Source organism: Mus caroli, chromosome 2 (assembly GCF_900094665.2).
Source record: "Mus caroli chromosome 2, CAROLI_EIJ_v1.1, whole genome shotgun sequence".
Taxonomy (NCBI): domain Eukaryota; kingdom Metazoa; phylum Chordata; class Mammalia; order Rodentia; family Muridae; genus Mus; species Mus caroli.
In genome coordinates, this window is record NC_034571.1 from 151,923,863 (window position 1) to 151,949,898 (window position 26,036).

The 26,036-nt window shown below is 43.0% G+C and overlaps 1 long non-coding RNA gene across 1 annotated transcript; it reads left to right on the top strand.

Annotated features, from left to right (window-relative positions):
* The first annotated feature begins 614 nt into the window (after positions 1-614).
* On the top strand, positions 615-25,154 carry LOC110308819. The gene is made up of 4 exons (XR_002379609.1): positions 615-713; positions 9,314-9,369; positions 10,124-10,235; positions 24,860-25,154. It is a non-coding gene; the product is annotated as an uncharacterized LOC110308819 (long non-coding RNA).
* The last annotated feature ends 882 nt before the right edge of the window (positions 25,155-26,036 follow it).

The window sequence follows — 26,036 nt, forward strand, 5'->3', positions numbered from 1 at the left end:
TATCAAACACGAATACACAGATTTAGCTGAAGTCTAGTCTCAACAATATGGGCCTTAGGATCTCTGAACAGACTTCAGAATTCTCACTTTGAAACAGGGAGTCTGATTTCTCTATTTCCATATTACTTGGCCACTAGCTACTGATCACCTTCTGGGGATCTCAGCAAGGGAGATCTGAACAAGGCAGTAATAACATGTAGGAGAGCACAGAGATATTCTAGACATTGGACCCGAGTACGATCGGAGGAGTCATTTATACACTGTGTATAATCTAACACAGAAGGTCTATTTATCCCATCAACAAATATTTATTGAATGTGAACTCTATTCCTGGTAAGAGGACAGACGCTGAGGATCTGAGGATTGAGTGTAATCAGACATGGGATCCCTAGTTAAAGGAGTTTACATTCCAGAGATGGAGACAGACATTAACCAAATGCACCCATAAATAAACACAAATTTACAACTGTGTGCTTATTGTGAAAGGGGAGAAAAACATAATACTCTTGACTGGAAAGAGGATTTGATGGACAAGAACACCCAACCCCCACCTCCCAAAGAGTGGCAACGAAGAAGAGATGTGACATGGGAGCTAGAGAGAGCTTGGATCAATCAGAAGGCTCCCTTAGCCCAGGTCTAGGATCTGCGAGCCTGTTTATGAGGTTAACCACCGAGGGCCCAGAAGCGTGGATGGCTCTTGCAGAAAAAGAGATGTAAGGAACAGAAGGAGCAGAGAGTCACCATTGCTCTTCTGAGAACAGTACTAAGAAAGCAGGCCACTTGTCACTATTTTGACTGAGACTCTAGCATTCTCTATTTTGAAAACAAGACTATTTTTATGCTTTTCATATATCCTTGGACTGGCTACTTTCTGTTTTGCTTTGATGTCTTTTTTTTAAGCCTTTGAAAATCCCTGCTTGATTTAGTTATGCCAAGCCAGGAAAAGGGGGTGCGTCCTGACTAAGTCTTACAGCTAAACAGAGGGAGGGAGACAGGTATGGATATTGTATATGTGTATGATTCTAGGAGCGTGTGTGTGTGTGTGTGTGTGTGTGTGTGACATTTGTGTGTGCATGGGAGTGTGTTTGTGCCTCCTCTTTGATGATCAAGGCAGGAGGTGGAGAGTGGAGGTGGGGGAGAGGAATGCACAGGGCAAGTGAGGGAGGAGGAGGGGTGCTCATTGCTGCTGCTCAGCCCATTATTAAAGAGAAACAACATTCCCAGCAGGAGGCAGAAGGGTAATAAAACCAGTGGCTCCACAATTTATGATGCTAACTGAGATTCCATAGTTTGAAGCAAGACTATCCCCTGAGCATCAAGGTCAACAAGCCAGCAATGCCCTGGCTTTCAAAGAGCTCCCCGGTGCCCACCTATTAATCAGCCCATTGCTGAAAATGCACCAATGAGCTCTGTTCTGGAAACATCATTAATAAGCAGGGACAGGCCAAATTGCTAAGAATTCCAGGATAAGGGCAGGAAGGCAAGGAAAAAAAATATTTATATACACATATGTGTGTGTTTGTATATAGAGTGTAGCCTATTATGTATACTTGGGCCATCTATTACAGAGGTCATATATAAGTGTGTCTATTCATTTTCCATATATTTTATTTTCTATGAGAAATTTTCAGGCTTTAGAACCTTGCCAGATGGAATTACAGCAATTGTTCTTCTGCAGAGACTTCGGGAAATTAATGAGGTTCGCACGGAAAGCCATGAGAAAATAGAATTTTTTTTTAAAGTGCTCAGTTTCCAAAAATACAACAGCCACAATCCCAGGGAGAGCGATCAGTTTAGTGGCTAATCTTAAGGCCCATCAGTGGCCCCAGCATAGCTTTTGGGTTATTGCGATTCTGAATGGAGCTTTAATCAGCTTAGCCCAGCCTGGGCGCCAAGGGCCTGCAGGCAAAGGGCATTTCCCTGCAGATCTGCTGGAAAGTGTCTCCTCTGCTCTAATAAATGGATCATTCTCTCCCCAGCTCCATCCTGGAGTTCCAAGCTAAACTTGCTTTTGTGTTTAAGAAAGCAAACAGTAACAGCAAGGAAACTTCTACCATCTCAGCCCCAAAGGGAAGGAGGCAAGCATTGTCTTTGTAGAGAGCCTTTAATACTTTCTGTTTGGACTCCAAGTTGGAAATCTCAGCCCCCAAAATATGGTTCTGTTTTAATGTTCTTTCATCAAAACTTTCCCTAGATTCTCCCATTCCCGTCAGAGACCACCCTGGATGGGAACTCTGGGCCACTTTTGTCATTCTGAAAGTCCCAAGAGACAAGTCTTTGGCCAATATGGCGACCTCCCATCCTGATGGCCTCCTTCACAGAATGCATGGGCAGAGGAGAGTCTAGCACTGGGTCCCCTCCTCACTCAGCTGGGCCATCTCATCCCAAGGAAAAAAACCACTGCTGGTTGGCTCATCCCTCTGCTTCAGTGTCTACCTCGGGTTTGGAACAGGAAGAACTCTTGTCAGCAGTCAATCTCAAAAGGAGCTTTCCTATTGCTTAACTGATCTTCGGACCAGAGCAGCTTCCTAGCTTCCAATCCCTATAATCTGTCTTCCGTCAGAGATGCCTTGGAGAAAGTTCAATGGGACATACAGTGTGTAAAACTTGTCCAGAAACAAACAGAAAATGAATCCCAGGAAGACTGCCATGGTGGGTGGGTGGGGTTGTCTTTTTAGGAAGACAGAGTAGAACAGTCATCATATTTTATATCTTAGCAAATTCAAATAATATGTGAGGGATTGCCTATCTGGTATTTCTTGAGCATATACTATATACCAACAGTATATGTGCAGTATTTAGATCAACTCTGTATTTACAAACTATGCTGCAGAAGTGTACACTTAGAGTATACCTTCCCCAGGTCAAAAAACTGGAAGAATTGGTGATTTAATGCATTTATGTTTGATGCACAGTTGGTTCTGTGTGCCCAAGAATCTCAGGTCACCGAATTTCATGGCTTCGAATAGACCAGGTTGCGGGTGGGAGGAAGGTCACTAAAATTGGCCTTTTTGCACACCGACAACTGGCTTTTTTTCAATTGCTAAGATAAGAAACGTGACCAGACACTAAGCAATAGAGGGAAGTTCACTCTGTGTGTGTCCATAACAGAAAGATGTTGTTAGAGGGAGCTTCCTCCTTCGGGCCTAGGCTTTGCAGAGAATCCTCATTGTCTGAACCCAAGGGTACAGCTCAGCCACCAGGGCTCTGCAACCCAATTCACTTATTCTATTACCCCTGATGTGCTGGACGAATGTCGTCATTTGACCTAGAAGGATAGCAATGAGAGCTAAGGGCAGCCTCCATCCAGTACCAAAGCCAACACCCGGCCTCATCCTGGAGGTCCCTTAGAGAACCTGTTGCCTTTTAATAAAGGCCAGCTGAGTGCAGTTCAGAATCCCAGCAAAATTAACTCATAGACTAGCCAAAGAGAAAGAGACCCAAGAGTTGAATCCAAGGGAGGCAGGATAGCAACTGCTGTTATTCCTTTCTTGATACAATGGCTAAGAACCCACTGCATGCCTGTAACTGCTCAGATATGATGTGTGTTCACAAGCAGGAGCTTTTGGTTTTCATTAAACATGAACTTTCTGACTTTAGCGAGATGAGCTGAAGGAGGAGTTTGGAGATTACCTGTAACACAGCTTTGGAGATCCTAAATCTGCCCTCCATGGCACGCTCTTACGACTTTAACAACTGTGTTCTTGGCTGTGCATTGGTATTACCACTTTTCGGCAGGCACTAAATCATCCTTGTTGATCTGTGATAAATATGGTATCGCCCGAAATAACTCCAAGAAATAACTCCAAGCACAGGCTTCGGTGTCTTCACCACTCACATCGGCCCTTAAGCACACGAGAAGGAAAGGGAGGCTCAGTGCACATCTACTCTGTACCATGTCTCCTGTGATCCCAGGCTCCTGAGTATACCTTTGACAGGAAATAGGCTGGTTTCACTGACATCTTACATATTGCTAACTCACATACATACAGGTGCATCGCAGGTTCGTTTCGATGTTCTCTGACAGCACTCACTTTTGCTGTGCCGAGTTATATGCTGACCCAAGTCTATCCAACCCTTGTCTGAGCTCATACATACATTTTTAGGATTTCACTCAAAAATGAGCTGCAACCTCCTACGCGCCTTGGGGCCCACGCTGCCTTTTCTGCTCCACATTGTGGTTCTGCGCAAAGAGATCTTGTTCATATAACTGAAGCACTTAGTCACAAACCATCATCATAGCTAAAAACTCACTCAGCCAAGTCAAAAGGACTGACTGCAAAGCACTTTGGCGGTCTCCTCACTTGACACTAAATGCCTCCGGTACAACTTGGCTTTGACATTATAACTAATCCTCAGGGCAGGGCTGGTACCAAGGAATGGTAGCTTGGAGAACAAATGAATATCCCTCGGCCCAAGCTCCTGATCCACTTCCTCTCCTGACTTCCTACTTTCTGTTCAGCAGGGGTGATTTTCTGACTCTCTGCTAGGGGCTCTGGGCCTTTCCTGCTCAGGACCTTGACTCAGGAGCTCTCCTAAGGGCCCTTGGGTTCTCGATGGAGGTAGCTTGGCAGGTGTGACAACTTGGAGGTACAGCAATTTCAGGAAGGGGAAAGTTAACTAAGTGGTTGTACATCAGAAGGCAAGTGGCCATTCATCAATAAAAAGGTGTTAGTTACTTGGCCTTTCGAGATAAACGAGCTACCAGTACCTCAGAAGACGAAGAAAAAAAATAACCTCTGAGTCCAAACGGGCTCTTCCATCATTCAGCCTTGCCCTTCTACCTGGAGATTTTTCATTGGCCTCTGCTGCTTTTATTGCCTCAACTCTCAACTTATTTTCCTGTGACGGAGGGCAAAGACTTAAAGGTTTCAGGGCCATGTGTCTAGCACTTTATTCCCTCCTGAGAGACCCCATAGTTCAAGGATCTCTGGAGCTTTCGAATTCCTAGCTCTCTTTTGCTTTCCAAGTAGGGCCTGTTCTGCCTGGTTCAATCCAGTTCTTTCCAGCCTGGCTCAGTGTGAGAGATTCAGCTAGGCTCAGAACCCTCAAGGCAAAGTTCTCAGCACAAGAGATTTACTTACCCCAGAGGGACAGAGGGCAGGGAATGAGAGACAAAGACAGAAAATAGAGGACCAGGGAGAGGGGGTGGGTAAGAGAACAAGGAAGAGGAAAGAGTGGGGGTAATGGAGAGGGTTATGGGGTATTTGTCTGAGAGTGGGACAAAGGTCTGCCTCAGAGGAGACAGTTGAGGCACATAGGAAAATGGTGGTTTGTAAAGATAAAGGGGGGAGCCCTGTGCTAGGATGAGGTGTTTAATTTTGACTGGGAATGTTAATTAGGTGAGCCAAGGGGGGCTTTTGATTGTTAAACTTCAATACTTTGATAGCTGGAACTTGGTAATCAGCCTCAGGGGGAGGAAGTGGCCAAATAAAGGAATAGACCTTAGTGGCTAGTTTTAGGAATGGAGACTAACGGTTTTTAGCAAGGCAGAGAGAATGGGGGAGCAAGGCTAGACCTGCCTCAGCAGTGGCCACCAGGATCAAGATGGCCAGGGTCTCTTCCCTCCGGCCTCTGGCCTCTGCAGAAACTTCCTCTTTCCAGAGCCAGTCCCTGGTCCTGCTTCTCTTGGACTCTTCTCCGGAGTCCCATGATGTCTGCTCCAGCTGTTTATAATTACCTCCTGCAGGCTGCTTGGGGTGAGTGACTCAGCACTCTGTCCTGTTTTCATTGTTGGGTGGGTTTTGAATTTGTTTCCACCTAAAAGAAGCAGATATTTCTCTAGTGTAGTCCAGGCACTATCCCAGCCAAACACGACGCTCCTTCCTTCCTCATATACAGGGCGTGTCTGCTGGTTTCCGGTCACACTATAGGTCAGATTTTTGTTGTTTTTGTTCATTGATGTGTCTTGTTTTGTTTTCGAGACAAGTTCTCGTTATGTAGCCTTGGCTGGCCTAGACCTAGTTATGTAGACCAGGTTGGCCTCATAGAGGCCCACTTGTCTCTGCTTCGGAGTGTTGGGATTAAAGGTATGTGGCACCACACCTGGCTGTAGGTTAGAATTTGAAGTCAGAAGTCAATGGACTTGCAGTCTGATCTATGTTAGCCACTTGACTTCATTGAGCCTCAGCTGTCTCTTCTGTAAACGGGGGCCAGGCCATGTGCTTTTTAGTTGTTACAGAGATAAAGATAGGAGATCATACTTTCAAATCCTTTAAAATCAAGGTCATTTCTAAGTGTTAGCCTCTAATCCCCCTTTCAGCTTCTTCAACTTTTTGGTACTAGGTTACTTTTCTTTGCTCCAGTGTTAGTTCTCAGCCCATCTTCTTCACTCTCAGCTTCCATCTGAATGTCATCCCTGGGGATTCTGTATAGCCAATCCCCTTTCCTCCTAGTATACCATGTCTGCTCCTGCTGAGAACATATCCCATCTCAAAACAGGGAAATACCAACATTATTGAGGGTGTGCCTGTGTGTGTACCTGTGTGTGTACCTATGTGTGTACCTGTGTGTGTACCTGTGTGTGTGGGGGAGGGCAGTGCGGGAATGGGTCATTGCTATTCTTTCTTTTTTTTTTCTTAGATATTTTCTTCATTTACATTTCAAATGCTATCCCTTTTCCTAGTTTCCTCTCCAAAAATCCTCTAGGCCCTCCCCCCTTCTCTCTACTCCCCAGCCTACCCACTCCCACTTCCTGGCTCTGGCATTCCCCTGTACTGAGGCATAGAATCTTTGCAAGACCAAGGGCCTCTCCTCCCATTGATGGCAGACTAGGCCATCCTCTGCTACATATGCAGCTAGAGACATGAGTCCCACCATGTGTTTTCTTTGATTGGTGGTTTAGTCCCAAAGAGCTCTGGGGTATTCTTTCAATGTAATACTTGATAAGTTAAAAAGAAGAAGAAGAAGAAGAAGAAGAAGAAGAAGAAGAAGAAGAAGAAGAAGAAGACGAAGACGAAGAAGAAGAAGAAGAAGAAGAAGAAGNGAAGAAGAAGAAGAAGAAGAAGAAGAAGAAGAAGAAGAAGAAGAAGAAGAAGAAGAAGAAGAAGTAAAAAAGGGCAGGAAGCTGCAGAGATTAGCAATGATGGACTCTTGCTGCTCTTGCAAAGGAAGAGTTCCAGGCCCACACATTTGATGGCTCTGGCCTTTGCACCCAGGCACCTCCATGTACATATATCCCTCAACGCACAAACACAAAATTTAAAATTAAAACAAATCTTTAAAAAAAAGAGAGAGAGAAAAAAAATGGAGCTAAAGTACCCAGTAATCAACACAAAGGACTCCATAGTATGCATGACCACCCTTTTTCTACTGCCATGCCATACTGCCAGTCACTGCTGCCCCGGGGTCCTGATTGTTCCTTGGGCCGTGTGTAGTGCCTTTGGCTCACTACCTGAATCTGTCATGTTTCTTGTTTCCCTACCGACTGTATATTGACCCAGTCCACTCTGCAGTGACAATGGCAAGGACTCATATATCTTTAGACCGCAGATAACACAGCATCATACAGAATAATGAAAGCAACTACATGGGAAGCAGGCAATGTGAACTCACCTTCTTCAACTCACTCTGTCCTTCAAGGAAATACACCTAGACCTGACATGGAAAATGCTGCTTTTTTGAAGACAGCCATGTAACACCCACAAATATCATACAAATGGCATCCCTCACAGAAAACCTCAGGAGCTTCCAAAATCAGAGTGCTAGCTAATTGTCCATGTTTTTCAGGATCTGCCTCATTCCAAGAGCCATGTCACAGAACTCATGCAAAATGGGCAGGAATAAGTCTCTAAAGTCCAGTTGCCTTTGCACCCCCACCCCATCTAGAGGGCTTCTGTGAATCCTAAATGAACTCCTCCTTAAAACTCTGTCTTTAAATAAAGTTGCAAAATTGTCTTTCAGCCATTTATTAACCCCTCTGTCCATTTAGTCATCCCCTTATCCATTCATCACACAGTTAAATGACCAGCCAAAGGCATTCCAGATCACTAGTCCTTAAATCCTCCATCCTCCCAGGGATGCAACTTGTACTTTAACAACTCTTTGCAACCAAGCCATATACCAACCACCTATTTCTTGTATTGGAATTTAGAGAGTTGTGAAAAGCAAATTATGACACATGCTCCATGGTGTCTTATCTGCAATCTATGTTATTGTGAAAAGACTGAATTCACTCTCAGTGTGTTTTCTGTAGCAACAGGGACCCATAGCTCCCAGAGAGTCTCCCACGACAAGCTGAGTAATTGTTACTAACCCAGGTTACTTGGGCTCCTAGTTGGTCTGTCTTTGATTCCATTACCTGCCTCAGCTCTTTGAGAATGAGACCCTTAACACCATTAGTGTCTGGAAAAACCTAATGATCTGGAACTCATAGTCATTCCTCAGTATCTGATCTTCTCAGCCCTTCCTAGTGATAGCCTGAAAGTTACTGTTTTGGTTTCCTTTTGTTGTTGTTGTTGTTGTTGTTGTTGTTGTCAGCTTGACACAAGCTGAATCATTTTGGAGGTGGAGACCTTATATGAAAATAATGCCCCCCAGCAGACTGGCCTATGGGGCATTTTCTTGATTGGGTGATTGATATGGCAGGGCCTAGCTCAATGTGGCCAGTGCCAGCCCTGGGCTGGTGGGCCTGTATGCTATAAAAAAGCAGGCTGCACAAGCCATAAGGAGCAAGGCAGTAAGCACTGCTCTTCCATGGCTTCTGCATTGGTTCCTGCCTCAAGGTACCCCCTTGAGTTCCTTTCCTGACTTCCCACAGTGATGGAGTTGGAAGATGAAATATCTTGGCCTTGGTATTTCATCACAGCAATCGAAACCCTAACTAAAACAGTTACCATTTGCAAAAACAAACAAACAAACAAACAAAGAAAAACCAAAATAACAACAACAACAACAAAAACCTTGCCTTCCATTTGCTGGTCCTAAACAATGTCTTCTCAATGCCACCAGTCTTGACCTCTGAAGTGAATTTCAGGCTACTAGGCTTTTCTTTGCTTCCTGCAGTATAGGTTTACACATTGGGCAAGCAACCATCACCTACTAAGTGTCAGTTGACATTATGAAACTCGGGTTTAGAGATGACCAATAAACAGCATGTTCTCCATAAGGAATTAGTAGATTAATGGGAAACATAAACTTTTCAAATAATTATAATAGGTGCAACTAAAATGGATGGGGACTAGGTTAGAGAGAGGAAAGCATGTTCTTCTTGCTCTGCCTTTGGAGTGATACCCACTTCTAATGCTTCCTCATTTTATTCATGTTGGTTGAGGATAAAGCAACGAAAATATAGACGTGGTCTTCTCTCTTACAGATCTCGGCTGTGATAAAAAGGGGAAGAGATGATCAAACACATAATTACAACTCATGGTAAGTTAATTCATTAATCCAACAGATATTTATTGAGTGTGAACAATGTTCCAAACACTGTATGTATACTAATAAAGCTATATTGCATCTCCCGACTTCCTAGAGAGCAGTCGAGAAATAAGATAACAAGGTAACCCATTTTGTAGGTTAATGGTGCATGCTAAAGATGGGGGGGGCAAACTGTAAAGCAAGCAAAAGAACTGAATAATATATTAGAGGAGAGAGAAAGATTGGAAATTTAAATCGATAGCCAAGGAATATGCCCTTGAGCAGAACATTTCTGTATTAAAGAAATAAGGGAGAGGAAAGCATTGGGATATCTGGGAAATGAGTGTTCCAGGATGAAGTGTGGGTCTTGAGGTCTGGGTAAATACACTTTAACCCTAGAATTTAGATACACAGCAGCATCTAATAGAGTGTCCAGCAACAGCCTGCTTAAGAACTAGACCTTGATACTGAAGAGCCAAGGCACCTCTAGAACTCCCGCTTTTCACTCTGCCTTCATTCTCTGTCTCAAAAAGTAGCCAAATCTTTCCACCTCCCTCTTTCTCAGAACCTCTGCTCAGTGTCTTATACCAAACTAGAATGCTCCCTCCCCCAATCAGGACTGGGGAAGTCTTGACTGTCAAAGCCTGAGACTAACCTGAAACCTCAACATTTGCACCACTGAGGGCCCCCTCCCTGTACCAATAGCCAGCCTTCCAGTTAGGCTAGTTCCACTAAATGTTATTCCTGGTTCTGTCTCCTCTTTCAGATGTCTACTGAGCCAGAGGTCCCAGCATGCTTTGCAGCTAGACTCGGCCAAGTTATGACACATTCACACTTCCCTGAAAAAGAAAAAGGGCAGCAATATAGCTTCTGGAGACGTGAGTACTTATGGGGTTTCAGTCTACTTGGAAAGCCTACAGAGAAAAACGACAAAGGAACTTGAGTGATGTCGCCCTGTGTTCAATTCTCTTTTGCCATTTACTAGCTGGACGTCTGGAGGAAAGTGAACCTCACTAAGCCTCTGGTTTCTCATTTATAAACCGGGAATTCCTTTTCTACTTCGCAGCTTTTGAAGGGTTCAATAAAATAAATTAATTGAAGCACCTGACACGTAATAAGTGTTCCAATGAATGTTTGTTGAATCCGACTCTTCAATCTCCTCTTTGGTTTATGCCAAGTGTCAGCAAACTGTCAAAGCCTTCCGATGGCTTTTATTCGTAAGTAAAGCTTTGTGGAGACCCAGTCACAGCATTAATTTCCATATTGTCATAGAATGCGTAGGTGTTGCAACTCCAGAGTTGACTGGTGGCCACAGAGACCAGATGGCCACAAAGCCTTCAATATTTACTATCTGGGCCTTTGCACAAATAATGTGCAGGTCCTGGAATATAGTGTCAGGAGACGTGAGAGTACAGTGATTGAACATGGGGTCCAAAGAGAGTAAAAAGTGTGTTCGCATAGGAGTACGTGTTTGCATGTGTGCATAAACAATTGCATGCTAGCCACTAAGCAAACAGGACAGAACAAGCAACGCATGATCATTAGATTCACCTACAGTGTAAAATTTCTAATATTTCTAAAATTAATTTTGTCCAACTTGCCTTTCACGATAATATTGTCTCCTAGGTTTATGTAATCTAACAAAAGGTCTTCTTTAATTTTTGGAATGATGCTTACACAAGAAGCTTCATAAACTTATTAAGCCAATCAGACAGACTTTCAACTCCTTTGACTGGCAAGAGCCCAGCCTCCTGGTACCTCCTGATTCACAAGATAGCCAAGTGACCAGGACAGACACTTCAGAGCACCTGTCCGTGATTCCAGAACAAGGATTTCCATAAGTATCAAAGGGAGTTTGAATGAGAGCCAAGCCACCTGTGGGGAGTGAGAATCGGCTGCCGCTGCCTCACCCTGAGTGGATAAAGATATTCATGCTCCACGTCAAAGGCCCCTCGAACACACCCAGGTGCGGCAATGTTCCAAGCAATAGTCCTGTCAAGGGACACAGGTGACTGTTGAGTTGGTTTTCCTGAGCCAAGAACTTGTCTTTACCAGCTGAGAACATCTCCTTGAGAAAATAAAGTTCTCAACTCTAAATGCTAGGAAGACTCTTGATCCCAGGTTCAGCTCACTTTTCATCTTAAATAGTAAGATTTACCCTGTGAGCTTTCAGAGCAGGTAACTAGGACATTCACCCAGAGCGGGGAAAGGTGCTTTTCCTGCTGGTAAAATTCTGTGGTTTTATCATCACTCCAGGTGTACAATGAAGACAAGGAAACGAAGTCCCAACAAGACAGCAGCTCTAGTTCTGGGGCAGACTCAGATGTGTAGTGGACTTGTGTAAATTTATACTGGCTTTCTGATTGACTGTTTTCATATAGAGCAAATAAATCCAGACATTTGTCATCACCCACTACGACCAAGACAACAACAACAAAACCAGCATACTCTCTAATATTCTATAACATTTTCTTTGCTAATAGGAGATGAGAACATTAAATATAGTAATCCCAAGATCTTTTTTTTTTGTGGTCCATGTAAGTCAACTACCCATTCCAACTTAGGGACCAATTAGACTTATTCTTTCATTCTAGCTTATCTGTACATGCCAAATAAACTGATGGCATATTTCCCTCATGCCACCCATCTGCAGCCCTCATCATGGCCAGAGATAGGGTGTAGGATGCTCAGAAACACAAACTGAGAATCTTGAGATGAGTATGATGGAAAGAAAGACACAAGAGCAAAAGAGCATCTTTTAGAAGATGTCAGGCATGGGATTAATTGGCCTGGAGATAGGATGCCGGACATGTTTTTTGCACACACACCATGTATGATTACTTCGATGCTAGAAGCTTATGTGGGAGGTTCCTGGGAAGGGAGAAGCTCCATATAGTGTCCAGCCAGCAACCACCACTCAACTCCTTTCATTCCATTGCGCTCTGAAAACACAGAGGCTGGAAGGACATGGAGGAGGAGGAGGAGGAGGAGGAGGAGGAGGAGGAGGAAGAGGAAGAGGAAGAGGAGGAGGAAAGGAGGAAGAAGAGGAGGAGGAAAAGGAGGAAGAGGAGGAAGAGGAGGAGGAAGAGGAGGACACATAGCCTATGGCCAGGCTCCTTTTCCTTGAAGCCATTTAATCACTTCTCATCTCAGAGATTTTTCCATATTAGACCTGAGCTGAAGGTGAGGGTGAGTCAGAATGCTTAGAAAATGATTGAAAGCCTCCTCCTCAAGTCAGAAATATGGCTGGCTCTTCTACCAGGGTTATTCAGTAGGAGCATGAAGATCTGTCTCCCTGGTGAGGGAAAAGTTATATGGTGCCTGACCCACATCCCACTGGGGATGAGCCCATGGAGCCCTGTGATGGCTGCTGTGTGAGGGGTTCCCATGCATGATTGATCCTGCAGGCAGGTCTGAGAAATTCCTGGGAATGACATCATTCCCCATCCCATGACTGCCTTGAGCATAAACATCCCCTAAGTACTCACTGGGAGCCTGCAGCAGGAATGGACGATTTCCTACAGAACCACCTGTTATTTCAAGTTCTTTGTCTCAGGAAAACATCTGACACACGAAAACCATATTAGTTTCGGAGGCAGGTGCCAAAGTTAAGGTGGTGAATAAAAGCCAGATGGATAGCTCAGAATATAGGACACAAACATTCATCCAAGAGTCAGGTCAACTCATGGGCTATTTCAAACTGAAGTAAGTGCTTATGTGATGAGGGTCCTAGGAAAGTTCTAGAAGCAGAGCACAGTAGTTGGGGCTAGAGATATTGGAATGATCTGCTCAGATTCTGAGCTCAGCTTTGAGATGACACCTTGGCCCAGTCCTTTGGTCTCTCTGTGCTTTATCTGTGAAACAAGGATAAAAATAGCACCTGCCTAATGCTGTCATCATAGGATTAAATGAGAGTGGGTTTATGAATGCCCAGAATTGTGTTACACAAAGAATGTGTGGCAAGAAGATGTATCCAAGGGAGGTAGACCACCTTACTATTTAGCTGATGAGGAGACTGGGGATCAGGAGATGATATGTCTACTCTAAGGTCACATGCTCTGTTCTTGGGCAGTTATGCATGCCTTTTCCTGCCCCCTCAAATCTGGAACCCCCTGCTTCCACCATCCTGCCTCTTGCCTTGGCACAGGGACCTGCCAGGGAGCCCCAGCCTTACACAGGGCTGGGCTATCACTGTCACAGAGGCAACCTTGCTATCATAACACATCTCTGTTTATGAAACATAAACCACCCTTTGGCAGTTTCTCAAGTACATGTCAGAGACATTAAAAGGCTCCCTTCTCTCACCCCACTTTTCTGCCTGACTGTAAGAATAACCTTACAGAAAAATACACAGGGGCCTACCCAACAGGTTTCCCCAACAACCAGGCTGGAATGGGCAGGCCCCAAAGAGCCCAGACTTGGAAGGGCCTGCTCTCCTGTCTGCCAATGTCTCCTCTGACCTGGGTGAGGGTAGCACCCTGATCTTCCTGTTTGAACCTGTTGCCTGGGAGGGGCTGACATAAGTAATCCTGCCCTAATAGCTGCAGGCTATCCCCAAGTTCCTGGCAGGCATCACTCCCATAAGCTATGCACATCTCTACCTCTTTCTCAGTAGCATCCTTCCAGTGGTAGCCAAAGGCTCAGTTCAATGCGGGGTTGGGGGAGGTGCCCCAGTGCTAAGTGTCCTGGCTAAGCAATTTGACCCAGGTCCAACAAGGAGCATCTATACTTGCCTAGCTTGGCAGAAAGAACCAAGTCAATGAGACAAGTTCCCAAGCTGGACCTCCAGAAGACAGAGGGGATTTTAGATGTGACACTGAGATCCAAACAAACCATAAGTTTCCAGGGAGTTATTCTAAGAAGAAATCACATCCAGTCCCCCTGCCTGTAAATGTAACTGGCTAACTGGAAAACTATGAGCTGCATCCAGCCTTCCATTTCCAATTAGCAGACACCTTGTGCCCCTGGACTATATCTGGAACATATCATGTTCACATATTCCTACTATGGGAGCAAGGTTCAAGAATTGTCTAAGGGCTCCTGGGGACAACAAAGGTGGTAACAGAGCAGGTGGCTGGCCCAGGGTCAACAGGGCAGGCTGGGGACTCCAAAGAGCAATCAGATTTAGCACAAGAAGAAAAAAAATAATAATAGCTGGGGTTTTTTAAATTTGCATACTGTCTCAGGAGCTATGTAGTATATATCTAATGCATAAAAGATTATTAAAAACCTCACAACTCTACAGGAAGGTAGATTACAAATAAGGATGTGAGTTGAACAAAACTTCAGATACAGAACAAAATGGCGTACGTGAAGTTCAAATCCTGACAAGTTTAACTCCAGAACAGTCCCTCCAGTGAATATGTACTAGACTGAGTCTTGGTGCTTCTGGTATGGGTCATAGTATGGTGGCTTTAAACAGAAGAAGCTGGGATAAGAAGATGGCTTGTCTATTAAAATGTTTAACAAACAGAAAAATCTGAGCTTGAACTCTAGAATTTACGTTAAAGTCAGGCATGGTGGCATGAGTCTATAATCTCAGCATGGGAGAGGTGGAAATCATCAACACAGGACTCACTGGATAAACAACCTAGAGAAATGAGCGATCAGAAAAACAGGGTAGAGAGTGCCCAAAGAATGAGTTTCTACTCCGACCTCCATGCAAACATATATGCATGCACAAGTACACATAAATGCACCCATAAAGAACACATATATATGCATGCACACATATACATCCATTACCCAGAATGCACACACAGAACACACACAATATAAACACACACACACACACACACACACACACACACACAAAAAAAAAAAAAACAAATAGTCATTATGAATCACCTTCTTTGCTTTTGTTATCTCTGGCTGGGTTACTGATACTTTCAGTCCAATATTCTAGAGGTAAATTTTACCCATTTGGCTTTGATTGGTTGGAGCTAATAAGTTCTAGACAGTGAAAGAGTGACAAGCAGTGTGGGGAGTTTGGGAGTCAGACATGTGACTGTTCCCAGCTACATAAACAGGAGTCTGGGTGGTTTTGTTCATGTTCATATACTTCCTTGAGCCACTAGCTTTTTATCTCTCTATTAGTCATTATTAATGGTCAGGACAAGGAAAAGGGCAAGAGAGTATACATATGAACTGCAATGGTAGAGCATATTACAAACGCTAGGAGACAGAAAGCAATTATTCCTTATTCCTACTATGATCACATGTGGGCCCTTGACTGATGGCTACCTTGCTCAAAATTATATTATATTGAAAAGTTAGTTTTCAAAATTAATTACAATTGCTCATGACTATGCATGTGCTAGGCCATATCTAAAGCTAGCCATAGACAGAGCATCTGCTAAGGGATACCGTGTCGCTGAACACTATGGGGGGTGGGTGAGGTAGAATGCTAGGCAGACATTTATAAGAGTGAAGCATGAACATCATGCCATTAACGGACCAGTTTGTGATTGGATTTACATCCTGCTCCACAAAATGAAAACCATGTCTGGCATGATTATTGGGCCAAGAATCTGTAACGAAAAAGGTCACAGACCCAAGAAGGAATCAACCACTATTATTCTGCTAAATGGACACTTTAGTAAACGTATTCTTAATGCCTCATCATTTTACCAACAGATTAATGCATCTCTCACCCCTCCTCAGAGACGTTTCTATTTACAGAAGATGACTGCCCACAACTGGTCTATGTGGAGAGAATGTAAGACTGCAGAATGCTCAGTCCCACATGAAACATCTACATCATACCCCATCCCCTGAAAGCTCAGTGATCACTGTGGAAGAGAATGGGGAAAGAGCGGAAGAGTCCGAGGAAACAAGGAAGCAGTGTCTTCTGGAAAGAGCTGTTCAGCTGCACATGTGAACTCATAGAGGCTCTGAGAGCACATGCACGGGACCTGTGCGAGCTCATGCTGGACAAAACCCCAGGGTGGAGAGAGGAGATGGGCACAAAAGTGTGCCCTTATCCCAGGAGCTATGGGAAATTGTTGGCTTCTAGTAGAGAGGGGGGGGGGGAGAGGGAGAGGGAGAGAGACAGAGACACAGAGAGAGGACTTGAAGAGTAGAGCTTCTGGTAAATTGACCAAACTCTAGAGGAAGGCCACACAGGCAAGGCTACATGGGCAACACAAAGTGGACTTGATTACTATGAAAGGACAGATGACAACACAAAGCAGGATAGGTAAGGAAGAGGGATGGACGTGGGAGAAACTGGGTGAGTGGGGGTCAATATGATCAAGAGACATTGCATAAAATTCTCAAAAAGCTAATAAAATAAAACTTAACGTTATGATACACACACAAATGTACATGGAAATGTAGAGGAAGAAAGGGTAAGTTGGAAATGATGTAATTACACTTTAGTCTCAATTTTTAAAAATTATTTTTAAAATATATATTATATAATAATGATTGATAAAGGAAGGTATGTAATTTTGACTTCTGGCTCCAGACACACACACACACACACGAGTGTGAAGTTGTAAACACACACATTCATCACACACACCCCAAAATGAAAACAATTTTCAGCACACTGCCGTTTCTCTTGGTTCAGAACAAGGCCTTCACACATAAGCAACATTACTAGAGTTGCTTTTGCTCATCAGTGTGTGTGGCCAAGCAAGACCACACCAAGTCTTGCCAGGGATTTCTGAGTGTGACTTCCAGGACAAATGGGGCAATAGCCAGGCACTGGCTTGCCTCAAAGCAGCAACAAAAATATAGACTCTTTGAGCAAATGTGAAATAAACAGGATAGGTAGGTTCCTGGAGGCATCTGGCTTAGGGACAATTATCATCTGTCATTCTGACCATCTCTTCATACCAAGGAATATTCATTGTCAGGGACCTAATGTCTCTCCAGGGTCCTTACTCCTCCTTTAAAATCCTTCAGACCAAAGACAGAAGCAAAGAAGGATAAGAGGCCAGGCACCTATCACTTCTAGAGTCTGTTAACTCACTAAGCACAGCAGGGTTCTCTTACAAGCTAAGTGGTCTGGGCTGGCTGCATGTGTGTCTAATTATTCGGAGAATCAGACAACTCTCATTGGAACATCTACTATAGATCCAGCCATCTCCAAACAGATCTTGGACATGCTAGATGAGGAGAGAGAGAGAGTGGAGGTCAGGAAAACACATTTAGGAATCAGCTACTTTGTTTTTGGAACTAGCCCAGATCTTTCCCATAGATGGTCTTCTAGAACTTCAGAAGAGGAGGTCTACTGTCCTTATCTCAGAAATGTTCAGAAGAGCTAAGTTGTGGCTCCAGTGAGAGTTGTCTGAGGGAGCGGCGTGTGTGTGTGTATGTGTGTGTGTGCACACATATGTGTATCTGTAACTGTATATTTGTGTCTGTGTATTAATGTCTATATAAGTCTATGTCTGAGTGTGTGATGTCTGAGTACCTGTATGTGTATCTGTATAGTATGTGTCTGTGTTGTATGTGATGTCTTGCTGTGTGTTTGTATGTATCTGTCTACATGAGTGTGTGTGTATTTATGTTTCAACTCTAGAGCATATTCTCACCTACACAGCCCAACACATTCAACACACACACACACACACACACCTGTGTGTGCCTTCACTGTTACTACTTACTGAACTAAACTCAATAATGGGGAGAGACATCCCACCCACCCCCTCCCCATAGTGTTTCATATCCTCTGGAAGCACTATGGACACAGTGTCATAGCAGGAATGCCACACCATCTACATCACGTTAACATTAAATCATAAGGAAATATGTATATTTGGATGCTCATAGATGTTCACATCTATAACATGATATCAATAATCAGGCACTGATGATTCTCTGTGTGGGGCTTTGGGCCAGACATGGGCAGCAAGGTGATTCCTCAGCGATCTGTTCTTCCCACCCAAAGGCTACCAGTCTCATGAGCACCAGTCTTACAAGCTCCCTGTTTGAGGGGGGCCAGGCCCTAACACATGACTCTGTGGGGACACGTTAGATATAAACACTGCCCTAAGTGGAGCAGCCAAGTTCCTCATGCAAAAGCAGCAATAAGAAGATACATGGGCTGAAGGAATGGCTCAGTGGTAATATTCTTGCACAAGGTCCAACTTCGTTACCCATCGCCATGTCAGGTGGCTCACTACCACCTATAGCTCCAGCTCCATCAGATCAATGCTTCTAGCCTCTGTGAGCATCTCCGTGTGTGTGTGTGTGTGTGTGTGTGTGTGTGTGCATCCACACAGAGCATCCACATATATATACACATAATTAAAAATAAAATATTTTTTATTAAAAGACGGTCGATCGTTACAAGTAGGAAGACTCCCAGGCATTTTGCACAAGGACGTGCCTTTTCCAGTATAATTATTAAATCTTCAGTGGTTGAGGTTTCTTCGGCATATTTCTCCGGAAAGGCAATGGAAGCACCCTTGTCATGTCTCCTTTAATGACAGCTTCTTACCAAGATCAGCAGTAGCATCAATTATGGGGCCTTCGACTGGCAAACCCATCTACAGAAGCAGCCCCAAGTTGCTGGCAAGTTTGCATTCCTAATGATGGTATCCACAGCCACTTGGGATTGTTTTTGTTTTAGGCTTCTTTTTTAGGTACAAATAGAAAGATTTATTCTGATTTCTCCTAAGAATGCAGTCTAGGGTGAATCATCCTATATTCCGTGGACCCAGGTGCCATTCCTGTATTGTTGGAAATGAAAAAGAGGTGAGGCTCTGTGTGAGGCTGAAGCTGGGAAAACTGTATGGTCTGTGAAAATGTACCTCAGGCAGGAAGTCTGGTTTTCCATTAGGGAAGTAAAAAAAAAAGATACTGTCAATGTCACAGGGAAATAGGAGAGGGGAAAAAAAAGAAATCCCAAAGTAGTCTTGGGCAAGAAGGAAAAAGAAGGCAACAGAAATTGGCCAATAAGAGATCAAATAAAACCATAAGCTCTAAACTGGTTCACCACACCCAGGCTGCACCCATAGTTTAACTTTTCTAATCTCCTCAAAGGAAACAAATTAAGTACATGATTTATAAATCAGGAAATGGTATTCACACATTTCTGGGTTTCCTGTTTGTTTTGACAGAAGAAAAAGCAAATAGACTCCTTTTAGGTTTGGTTCGGTTCAGTTCGGTTTGTGAAAAGAAAACGAATTCCACAGAAACATCTGCTGACCCCTGTGGATTGTTGGTTAGAGTCAGAGTCAAAGTCACTTCACAGTTTAAGCTACATTGTGTGCCTGAAATCACCATAGTCATTTGACTCCAATGCCCCAACCATTCTCCATGGTACTGTTCTGTTTCTCTGCCTCCACTGGCTGCTGAGACAAAGCTTGGAGGGGTCTAGGGACTTTCCCAAGATTACCAACAGTAAGAGTCAAAGTCATCCTTATCTCAAAATGTCTGCCATTTCCCTCAAGTTGGTCTTGCTGTGTTGACAAGCAGACTGAAGAATTTATAAACGCAAAACAAGAAACAGAGGTGACGGAAACAAACCTGGAGCACAGGGACACATGGGAGCTTTCAAAAGAGCAGTTTCATAATCAATTAGAGCTTAAGCTATATAGCATGGACTCTTCAAAAGAGGAGCCAGCACAGCCTTGGTCAAACATATATCCTCATTGCCCATGTCCATGAAACAAGCCCAGGCCTCTCAAAAGCAAAACCGCCTTGACTCATCAAATCAGCCCTGAAAAGCATTTGGGAGATGGCTTGCAATGAAAATAACCTGTTGAAACTCACCAACATTTCCCAAATACTTCTTATTGGAAGAGAATCTCTCCACTCACTCTTAGACCTCAATAAATTAGCAAGACCTCCAGGTAGCTTCAGAGTGTCAGCTCAGCCCAAACTTCCAATGTGATGGACTAACCCATCTTCAACTCAGTCTCTGGAGCACACCTGGCAGCCATTTTTCTATCTAGGTTTATGGGACAACTTAAGACCCCATTGTCCACTTCCTTGACTGTTGTTAGGAAACCTGAGGTTTCTGAAAGTCGCCACGTGTGCAGACAGACACCCAGAAGAGAGCAAAGAAGAAAAACCAACATTTCTTTTAGCAACTCCATGATCTATTTCTGGGGTTGAACAAAAGCCATTAAAACATTCCCATGACTCTGTGCCAAGCCCCCAAATTACTAATGACAGACATGCTGGCTCAAAGGGAGGCATTGCTGGCAAATATCCCTCCAGTATCTTGTTAACAATAATAACCCTGAGCCTTTCATTGAAAGATCTCAAAGCACAGTGCAAGCCTTAATTGACTCTTCCCCCAGCTCTGTCCCAGGAAAAGGTAATTACCATTATATCCCTCCGACAGTTTACACAGGGGTTAAATGGATGGCAAAGGTTGAATGATTTATCGTTGTTTCATATTTTAAGTTGAAAGGAAAAGTATAAATGATGTCATAACTTAGTGGGTGAACTCAGTCATTGACTTTTTGTAGCCACTGTGACAGGGGAAACAGAAAGTACCAGAGTCTAATGAGGCTTGTACCCTCAAAGGGTTTCTTCTAACAAATAGCTACAAGCCATGCACCATAGCAGAAATACTGACCAGAGCTTGCTTTAGCCTAAGAACTGTATTCATACGTACCCAGCCCAGGAGTCCGGGACTGGGAGACCCGCAACATCATGTAATTGAAATCTAAAGTGCAAATCTCTCCTTAGTAGTCTGCAGGAAAAAACTGCTTCCTTTGATGGGTGTTGCAGCTGTAACAGCTGGATGTGTAGCTGCTGGTTCTTCAACAGAGAAATGGTAAACCCCAGTAGGAAAGTTGATCTCCAGGGAGAGCCCCTGAGTGGAAGGTGTCCGACTCAAGGGCCTAAGGCACCATGGAAATGGGGGTGCCTGTGAATTTTCACCTTAAGAAACAGAGCCTAATCTCATACACAAGCCATAACCAAAATGCAGGGAATTCACATCTAAATCCTACTCTGAGTTCTGATGGGCAATTCGTTGTCCCAGCCTACTAACCATCCATACTTCCCTGTAGACAGAAAGAACCAGAGCTTTGAAACCTCATAATATCTTCCCTGGATGGTGGTGGTGATGGTGGTGATGGTGATGATGGTGGTGGTGGTGGTGGTGATGATGGTTGGTTTGAGATAAAGTATCACTATAAAGGCGTGCCTTGATCTTGTGATCCTCCTGTCTCAGCTTCCTAAGTCCTAGAATTACAGGTGTGTGACACATTCTCTGGATCTTTGCATGAATTTGCTTTCTAGTTCTTGCTGTCACTTTCAAACTTTTCAGAAGCCAAATAGTCCTTAAGACTCTCCAAAGAACAGACCTGAAACAAATATAGTCACAGTTCATAAGCTCCTTTAAGTAGACTTTTCAAGTTCCTTCTAAGGGGAAAGTGCATGATAAAATTGCCACCTTAGAATTTCTTATCAATAGAATTAAGTTTCAGAATTAAATCAGAATTAAAAATTAGAACCATGCGTTGTCTCAGATAAAAACATGTGAAAACAATTCATCAATAGCAGACCTGCCTGGGATAAATTAACTGATTCTCTTCAATCAGTGGAATGAAGAGGCCAGTTGGGAATGTTTATATGTATAGGAGGAATGAAAAGCTTTGGAAGTATTTGTGAATAGACGTATATATATATATGCATATATATGTATATTCACATATTTCTCTTATTTAAAAGACACAAATGATGCTATCTATAAGATGCATAGATAAGTTTAGAGGCCAGGGGTTAAATGAGTTTACAGGTATAGAATCTTTATGTTGTGGAGTGATATCATAGGATTTAAAGACATAAATCACTTTAAAACGTTTGTGTTGTTCCCTTGAGAAACACAAGAATAAAAGCAAGACATTTCAAATAATTCTGTGACATATATAAGTGAATAATAAATAATTAATACAAAAAACAAATAAAATAATAAAAAATAGCAAATTACAGATTTATTCTATCAAATGAATGAGTGCACTAAATTTAACTCACCTCCACATCGAAGAGAAGTGGTTAAAGCAGAAAAAAAGGGCAATATCCAAATTTAGGTCAACAATATAAAGTCCACTCTAAATTTAAATTCATAAAGGGGACAAAAAATAGTAACAGAATAAACCATTATATGACCGGTAACTGTTTGGCCTACACTAGAAAGCCTATATCAATATTTTATGGTGGAGATGTTAGGATAAGGAAATTGTGAGAGATAAAGTGAGGAATTCCATAATGAAAGTGAGTGTACATCAAAGGATGCACAACTACTAACACGTACACAATACCTAAAAATAGAGCTTCAGTAATTCCAATAGGAAGAAATGTTTACACTAGCCTGCAAAATGAGATAAGTTCACAATTATAGTCTTATATCTCAACAATATACATTCCATCATTATCCCAATAAGCATTAAAGATATGGCTGATTTGGATCATACTATAAAGCAACTAAAACCAACTGAAATCTTGCAAATGGTCCGTTCAGTTAGGAGAATATACATTCTTCTCAGGTATACATGGAGTACAAGGGGTTTTATTGTATGAATTAGAAAAGGAGTTTTAGTCAATTCAAAACATCAAGAGTTGTATGACAACGTTTACCTGGTGTAGCACAATCTGTGCATACACACACACACACACACACACACACACGCATGTGCACCTCAAAAAGAAAAGTGATAGTAAACCAAAGTAATGATTGCACTGACGTCCAATTTTATGGACCAGTGAATTTTTCCTGGGTTCTAACGAGTACAGGTGAGATAACTAACAGGGAGGAGGGGGGACTCTGAAACAACTGGCTACTCCAAAAGCCCACCCACCCTGTGGACCACTCACAAGATCTGGAATTCTGTGGCATACTGTGTAACCTGCTGGCAACTAAACAGGTTAGCAAGTGTCTTTTCTGGGAGGTTCATCTGGCCCTTGCCTCTTCCAGCTGTCTCAGCTTGTATGACAATCCTTAATACTTGTATGTACTTAGGGAAGGAGGAGCCAAGTGTATCTGGTCAGTTTCAGAGAATCCTAAAGTCCTTCCGGAGCGTAAGAAGTCCCTGAAGGATAGGAGGGTATTAGAAGTAACAATTTTTACAGGATGCATCTTCAGCACTTAAGATTAACTTAAATTTATGCATGAGGAAGGAAAACAAAAATAAAATCAAATTATCACTAAAAACAACACAAAAGCCTTATGAAAAGTTTAACAAAGTATGTACATGATCCCTAATCCTAAAACTATAATGCAGTATAAATAAGTTGAATGGCATACCATGTACATGAATTAGTAGATTTGATATTCTCTTTCTCCCCCTTTCATTTTTTCTCTCACCTCTCTCCTTCTCTGTCTCCCTGTCTCTCTGTCTGTCTCTCTGTCTCTCTCTGTCTCTCTCTGTCTCTCTCTGTCTCTCTCTCTGTCTCTCTCTCTCTCCCTCTCTCCATATATATATGTGTGTGTGTGTGTGTGTGTGTGTGTATGTATGTGTCCATAGCAAGCTAATTTCTGCAGAAATTCTCAAAATGAGTTAAATGAACAAATTTCATTTTTTAAAGCTATACACTCCTTTAGTTTCTTTTCCTGTTTCTGTGATAAAACCCTCTGACAAAAACAACTTAAAGGAGAAAGGATTTATCTTAGTTCATAGTTCAAGCTACAGCACTCATCATGGAGTGCAGTCAAGGAGGCCATAATTAAGATGGGTCTTCCCACATCAATGAACACAATCAAGGTATAACCAGAAGCTCTTTCTCGGGTGGTTCTGGATTCTGTCCAGTTGACAATTGCTATTAACCATCACATACACCCAGAAATTTGATTTTGTTAATGTACACAACAAAAGCAAACACATCGGCAAGTTGGAAGAACTTCTGAGCAAAGATAGGACAAGTACAAAATATTGAAGATGTAAGTGTTTAGTTACAGGAAATTAAATTTTGAAAAGGAAATGGTGAATTTTCATAGGTAGAAACAGAGGCAACATATGGACCACCTAGAGACTGCCGTACCCGGAGATCCATCCCATAATCAGCCTCCAAACACTGACACCATTGCATACACTAGCAAGATTTTGCTGAAAGGACCCTGATATAGCTGTCTCTTCTGAGACTATGCCGGGGCCTAGCAAACACAGAAGTGGATGCTCACAGTCAGCTAGTGGATGGATCACAGGGCCCCCAGTGGAGGAGCTAGAGAAAGTACCCAAGGAGCTAAAGGGATCTGCAACCCTATAGGTGGAACAACAATATGAACTAACCAGTATCCCCCTGGAGCTCATGTCTCTAGCTGCATATGTATCAGAAGATAGCCTCGTCGGCCATCAGTGGAAAGAGAGGCCCATTAGTCGTGCAAACTTTATATGCCTCAGTACAGGGGAACGCCAGGGCCAAGAAGTGGGAGTGGGTGGGGGAGGGAGGGTGTGGGGGACTTTTGGGATAGCATTGGAAATGTAAATGAAATAAATACCTAATTTTAAAAAAAGGAAAAAATTAAAGTTTAAGTTCACACCCATGTGCTACACCTATAGGAATGAATATCTACCCCCTTGTTTGCTAGCAGGATATCTATCCTGTACCCTTGAAGAAGCGCACTACGTTTTGGAAGACAGTATTCCTGGGAAGACTATGAGAATATCTGAAGTCAGGACTACATTCTGATTTGGACTCCTAGTGCTTTCAGAGATCTTAAAGAACATCTCTGTCGCTAAACTGTACAAAGTTGCTGGCCGAGGACACTCTGGCCTTCTGTAACATAGACGAGAGCTCACTGTTTTGAATGGAAATATATCTCACTTTCTGTATGCTTTCCCCATAAACTTTCAGAGATGAGAACTGAACCTATACATCAAATTTTGATTTTGCCTACATTGTATTACCCCATTTCTCTGTGCCCTAGAAGTTCACAGAGCTCCTCAGTGCTTTCAAACACAAGTCAGTGCAAGTATATGTGTGCCGTGTATGTGTGGAAACATCTCGTGTGAGTATGACGATGAATAAAGTACATATGTACATAAATACCACACTGCTACTGCTCCGTGTGTTTGTTGTGTGGTGGGACAGCTTTTGGTGAGGCAATATGGTGGTTTATGAACAACACTTCCAGCCAGTGGCTAGTGTAGACATCAACACAAACAATCCTGAAAAACACTGATGTAGAAATTTAAAAAATAATTTTTCTGAGGGGAAACAGAAGAGGGGTGCATCTGGGGGAGGTAGTAGAGGGGAACTGGGAGGAATGGGAGAGTGGAAACTACACTAGGGACATACTGTATGAGAAAAGAATACATTTTTTTAATCTGAAGTGAGGAGCCAAGAGGTAGGTGTGACCTTTCTTGGTGATTAGGTACGATGTTGAAACTTAGATGGATGCACAGGAAGGATTTTAGAAGGAGCTGGCCTTTAATGTGGACACGAAACACAGAGACCCACAACCCAGGGTGAGTTACTTCACAGGGAGAAGTAGAGAAACCTATGTCTGACAGAGGGGAGAGATGAAGCTGAGGAGACTGAGAACACATTCATATCTGTAGGGCCTGGAATTATGAGAAATATGAATGAAAGCTAAGACAGGGAAGTTTGTTAAGGAAGACTGTAGGCAACTGGGGCATGGAATTATGGGAAATGTGAGTGAAAGCTAAGACAGGGAAGTTTGTTAAGGCACGCCTTAGGCAACTGGGACATGAAGTGTAAATGTTAAGTATTAGTCTGGAGGTGAGGGTGGCCACTGAAGACAGTGA